Genomic DNA, 6,907 nt, shown 5'->3' with positions numbered 1-6,907 from the left:
GAAGTTCTATATCTACACTTCAGTTTTAAATGATAGCTTTGCTGGGTACAGCAATGTTGGCTATAGTTCCCTGCTTTTCATGACTTTCAATATTTCTTGCCAATCCCTTCTAGAAAGTTTCTTTTGAGAAATCAGGCAACCAGCTTATGAAAACTCCCCTGTAGGTAACTAACTTCTTTTCTCTTGCTGCTCTTAAGATTCTCTCTTTATCTTTAACCTTTGGCATAATTATGAAGTGTCTTAGAGTGGGTCCTTTGCATTCATCTGGTTTGGGATGCTTTGTGCTTCCTAGACTTGCATGTCTCTTTCCTTCACCAAACTAGGGAATTTTCTTTCACTATTTTTTAAAATAGAGTTTCAATTTCTTGTTCTTCCTCTTCTTCTGGCACCCCTATGATGAGAATGTTGGACCTCTTGAAGTTGTCCCAGAGGCTGCTTATACTATCCTCCTTTTCTGGATTCTTTTTCTTCTTGTTATTCTAATTGGTTGTTTTTTGCTTCCTTGATTTGATTCTCAGCTTCATCCACTCTACTATTGTTTCCCTATAAATTGTTCTTTATTTCAATTACTGTATCCTTTATTTCTGACTGGGTTTTTTTGATGCTGTTGAGGTCCTCACTAAGTTCCTTGAGTATCCTTATAACCAGTGGTTTGAACTATGCATCTGACAGATTGCTTATCTCCATTTCTTTTAGTTCTTTTTCTGGAGTTTTGATCTGTTCTTTCATTTGAGCCCTGTTTCTTTGTCTCCTCATTTTGGCAGCCTCCCTATGTTTGTTTCTATGTACTAGGTAGAGGTGCTTTGACTCCATGTCTTGGTAGTGTGGTCTAATGTAGTAGGTGTCCTGTATTGTCCAGTGGTGTGGCCTCCCCTATCACCCAATCTGGGTACTCAAGATGCGTCCTTCTTTTGGGCTGAGTACATCCTACTCTTGTAGGTGAGTCTTCGTTGCTGTTGGTAGATCAATGGGAGGGATTTACCTAGGCCAGTCAGCTACAAGGCTTGGCTGTGACCACTGAGCACCAACCACCACCTTTCATGGAGGATCAGTTATGCAGGGGCAGGGTGGTAGTGCTCCAACGTGGTCTATAGCTGTTCACTGGGTGTATTGGCCCTGGGGTTTCCTGGGTGGTGCAGGCCAAGGTCAGCCCCCACCTGTGTTTGCTTGGGGCACCTTGCCTGAGCTATAAAGCAATCTGAGATGGCTGGTATTTGTGCTGGGCTTGGAGATTCCCAGTCCAAGCCAAGCTGTGAATCTAAGCTGGCTGCTGCTAGTGCTGGGCCTGGGGCTCACTGAGTCTGGTTGTTGTTGCTTGTTTGATAGGATATAAGAAGTTGTGAAGCGTGAGCCAGAACCAGCCACTCATATGGAAAGCCATCTTGGGTGAGCCTTTATGTTGGGTGAGGCAGAGTCCCTGGGGATCTCCAAGGGAGATCAAACGTTGTTAGCTAGGTTGATGGAGTCTCAGATATGGCTCCAGCTTGCTGGCTCTGTAGGAGGAGGTTTAGCATAGAGACAATGGCCTCTTCCACTGACTAAATCCCTGATGGTTTTTTGGAACCAGGAGTTGTGGGGACTTATCTTCCCAGCACTGGAACCCTGGGCTGGGGGACCTGGTGTATGGCTGGGACTCCTCACTCCTGATATACCACTCCTGAATTTTTATCCACCACAAGTGGGTAAGGGACAAGCCTGTCCACATCTGTACCCCTCCTACCTGTCTGGATGGATGTGATTCCTTTAATTCCATAGTTGTAAGACTTTCATTCAACTTAATATCTGATAGTTCTGAGTGTTGGTTGTTCTATATTTTAGTTGTAATTTTCATGTGGTTGTGTGACGAGGCAAACCATGTCTGCCTATGCTGCCGTCTTGACCAGAAGTTGTTAATTGCACTTTTAAAAGGTTTATTTATAAAAATATTTATAATAATTATAGTCTAAAGAACAATAATTATTTTGGGCTAGAACCATGGAATGTATTGAAACTTAAAAGATTTTAATCCAAGAATTAAATCAGCTTATCAGCAGTAATAATTGCTTTAGTGACCGTGGTCCTCTCCTCTCATAACGTTCAAGTGCTCTTTTGGGAGTGAGGAGAAGCTAGCTCTTCCAGATCCCATTTTATTTGACCCAGATATGAGTCATAATTTCTTTGGAAGGGAGTATTTCTCTGTTTTCCTTCTGAAGTCCTATGTCTGTCAAATGGGTGGCTTCTGCAATAGAAAGAGGCACTGGTTGGCTTGGCTACTCTTTGGAAAAGGAACCAGTCTACATCTTCATAGGAAATGATCATTTTTAAAATACATATTTGTAGGACATAGTTGTTATTTTTATTTAGCACTGTTCCATTTAACATGTCAGAAATGTGTAAGTAAAACCTGTCAGTTACTCATTCTTTGAAAGAGTCACCTGGATGTGCTTTCTATACCACCATGTCATAAAAGGTGCTTATGATATCATACTACCATCCAAAACCAATATTAACACCTTGCATTTGTAGAGAAGTTAAGAGTAATATTAAGTCTGAACAGATGTTAGTTTATATCTTTCCTTTTAACCTCAATTTGTAAGTTAGTATCATATCTTCACTTGTAAAAACAGACATAAAATAATACCTATTTATGGGGTTATTGTGAAGATTAAATAAAATCCTATAAATAAAGACACCATAGACTTGGCATTTAGCAGATTCACAATAAATCAAGAAATTATTTTTATATTCTTCTTCTTTTGATCTTTTACAAACTTCTTTAATTAACCCAATCTCATATGAACTTTTATTATAGTCAACAAATTATGTAAGATAAGTATTATTATAGCCCCTTTAAAGATAAAGAAGTGAAGGCTTAGAAAATTAGGAATTTACCCAAGATGGAATAGCTGGTAAATGGCAGAGCTAGGGTGTGCTTTTCATATAACATGTTAAATACAATTAACCATAATACTACTCTGCTGACTCAAAGTAGTGCCAAACTAATAAATAGTAAAACTGGTATTCTAACTAGAAGAACCTTTTCATTCATAAGGTAAATATATCTTGCTACTGATTTTCAAAATACTATTATTTCTTCTATTAGTAGCAGCAGCGAAAACTATTTCTAAATGTTTCTGACATGCCAAGCACTATGTTAAACACTTTATATGCTCATCCCTTTTGATCCTCAGAACAACCTTCTATGGTAGGTATTATATTATTTTTACAAATAATTGTAATAGCTAACACTTATAACCACTTGGCCTGTGCTAGACATTATGCCAAGTATTATAATTTGTATGCATTATCTCATTTTCAATCTTCTGAAATAGGAAGTCACTATTATTATTATTATTCCAGTTTGCTAATGAAGATAATATATAGACAAATTTGCTGATAGAATTTTAGAGCAGGAAACTTCTTATTAGACATTATCTCTGTGTAATTATATAATTGAAATGTAATGCCAGGATTATCTTGCTAAGGCCAGGTCCATTAAAAATTATCATTGAAGTAGAGATTGGAGAGAAATGGTTGTTGGGGCAAAATTATGTTAAAGTATGTTTGTACATTCCTTTGATACTAGCCTGCCCCAAAGTTGTAGAATAAGAAGACATGCTGTGAAAAACTTGATTTTTGGAAAGTCATTTTATTAGTCAGATCCCACTAGTTTGTGTAAAAATAAATTCAGTTTGGCAACTGCACACTGAAGAGTAACTATTCTTAACACCCAGTGACACATCACGGTCTTTCCAAAGTATGTTGTTTTAGTGCGTATGTTGCTATTAATACAACAGTCTCTCTACAGGAAGTATACACAGACAGCTCACAAAAACAGGAAAGTCACTCGGGAACCTGCTTTAAAACTCTTGGTCTGAACTCATGAGACTGCCCTAAAGTCACAAGGAATGGATATCACAAATTAGAACTCAAAGAGAAGAACACAGTTTTTCTCACACTTTAACTCAGGCAAAACTATAATTTCAATCTCACGATGATTGACCTAAACAAACTAATGGGGAAAAAAATTATATCAACCCTGTCATTTTATAGATAAAGAAACTAAGATCACAGTTGGATATGATGGACATCTGACATTTTTGCCTGTCAGGAATTCATTTCCCCCTCTGGTAACAACCTCTTCCTATGGAATTTTCTTTGGTACTTCTCTCTGAATCATGATCTTTCAGTTTGGAGATGGTAAAGATCACTTCCAGTCCCAGGGTGGACATTTACCAGGCATGGACAAACAAGGTCACATTAAAGTGTTCACTGACAGGCACAAGGCAGAATCTGAATTAATATAATACAGAACTTTAAATAAATCCAAGACTACATAGTTAATGCCAAAGTTAGGACTGTATTCTGAGCCCAGTGCTCTTTTCATACTCACATGCTGCATAACTATATAGGTAAGAAAAAGTTCTTACTAATTTAAAACATAGTTGAAGTTTCCATTTCAGTGCTAATAAACTAGACTGTCTCAGGCTCTATGCTACTTCCTGTTTATTATAGTAAGTACCTGGAACATATGCCTACATTTCCTTCTATTTCCTTAAAGAAAATAACAATTTATACGAGGGTAAGGAGAGGACCGTATACATGGCCATCACCAGATGGCCAATATAGAAATCAAATCAACTGTACAATGAAAGCAGGAGATGGAGAAGCTGTATTCTGTCTGCCAAAACAAGAGTAGAAGCAGATTGTGGTACTGATCACAAACTATGGATATCAGACATTAGAGTAAAGCTGAATAAGAGTACTAAAAGAATCATAGTGCCAAAATATAATGTAAATAACATTCCTGATGGATTTAAAGTCCTCATAAAAACAAATTTACAGCGTTAAATTTAATTGACCAAAAACAAGAAGAACTGAGGACTGAAACTAGAAATATTATTAGGGAAGAATACAAAAAGACAATGCGTGAAGTAAAAACAAAGGAAAAATTGAGAAGGATGGCAAAAGAAACACTTAAAACTGTTAAAGACAGGTGAGAGGCAAAAGTTAAAGGTGACAAAAGCAGAGTTAGAATCCTGAACACAGTTTTCAACTACTATCATATAGAGATCAAGAGAACTATCATAAGAGTCAATGTAAGGAGGTAAAAGAGAACAATAAAAAAGAAAAAACAAGATTCAAGAAATAAACAGGAGATTCAAACCTAGACAAGGAGTGCTGATTGACCAACAAGGAAGTGCAATATTTGACCAAGAGAAATAAAGTGAAGGTGGAAGCTGTATACTGAAAATCTATACAGAAAGGACAAAGTGATGACAGATACCTTTGAAGAAGATTCTGATGAAGAAGAACCTGTAATTCTATTGTAGAAAGCAAAATGAAAGCTGCCCTGGAAGTACTGGGAAGAAATAAATCACCAGGGGTAGATAGGACACTAATAGAATTATTTCAAGCTACAGAGACCGAATCTGTCAAAATACTAACAAGAACATGTCGGCATGGAAAACAAAACAATGGCCTACAGACTGGCAACATTCAAAATATACATCCATATCTTTTAGTAAAAGGCGAAAGATTTACATCCATATCTTTTAGAAAGGACATACCGAGGAGTGCAGTAAGTATGGAACAATTGCCCTAATTTCCCACGCAAGTGAAGTGGTGCTCAAGATGATACAACAAGGCTTCTACCTTCTATGGAGCAAGAAATGTTGGATGTTCAAGCTGGATTCAGGAAAGGAAGAGGCACTCAAGATCTAATTGTGAACACCTGTTGGATACTGGAGTGCTCCAAAGTCTATGTTTTATAGACTACAGTAAAGCCTTTGACTGTATGGATGCATGAAAAGCTATGGGCTGCTCTGAAAGAGATGGGTGTGCCTCAGCACTTAATTGTCCTGATGTGTAACCTGTATGGTGGACAGGAAGCCATTGTCAGAATATAGAGAGACAGTGGCTTCCTACAGGCAAAGGTGTCAGACAAGGGTGCAGTTTTATCTCCTTATTTCTTTAACCAGTATACAGAACATATATGAAAGAGTGGGTTACATTCAAAGCAAGGAAGAGTAAAATGATACCATTCTTACTGGCACAAAGCAGCAATGATTTGAAATGACTTTTGATGAAAGGGAAAAGAGAAAGTGCCAAAGCGGAACTGCATTTAAACATCAAGAAGACAAAAATTGCCCTGGCTTAGTAGGTCAGTTGGTTACAGCATCATCCCAATATGCCAAGGTTGCAGGTTTGATCCCTGGTCAGGGCACATACAAGAATCAACCAATGACTGCATAAATAAGTGGAACAACAAGTCAGTGTCTCTCTCTCTCTCTCTCTCTCTCTCTCCTCCTTCCTCTCTCTCTATAAAATCAATGAATTAAAAAAAAAAAAAAGACAAAAATCATGATTGTAAGAAAACTACAGAACTATATCATAAACAATGAAGACACTGAAATTGCCAAAGATTTTGCTTACCTTGCTTCAGTCACTGATTCAAATAGAGACTGCGGCCATGAAATCAAGAGAAGACTAAGACTTCTAAGCAATGGAAGAATTAGGAAAGATAACCGAAAGTAAAGATGTGTCTTTAGAGACCAAGGCTAAGATTATCCATACCCTCGTACTCCCTACTAGGTATGAATGTGCCAGTTGGACAGTGAAGAAGGCTGATACGTAAAAGGTTAATTCATTTCAAATATGGTGTTGGAGGAGAACTCTACAGATACCTGGGACTGCTAGAAAGACAAACAAGTGGGTCCTAGAGCAAATTAAAACTGGGACAGGACTGGAGGCAGAAATGACAAAACTGAAGCTGTCCTACTTTGACACACCATGAGAAGGCAGGGTTCTTTGGAAAAGACCATAATGCTAGAAAAGACAGAAGGCAGCACACAGAGGAAGACCCAATATGAGATGTATTGACTCCATAGAAGTCACAGGCATGAGTCTAGAGGAGCTGAGCAGGGCT

This window comes from Furipterus horrens, unplaced genomic scaffold, assembly GCF_987537825.1.
Source record: "Furipterus horrens unplaced genomic scaffold, mFurHor1.1.pri manual_scaffold_5, whole genome shotgun sequence".
Lineage (NCBI taxonomy): Eukaryota > Metazoa > Chordata > Mammalia > Chiroptera > Furipteridae > Furipterus > Furipterus horrens.
Note: the sequence above shows the minus strand (reverse complement) of the source record.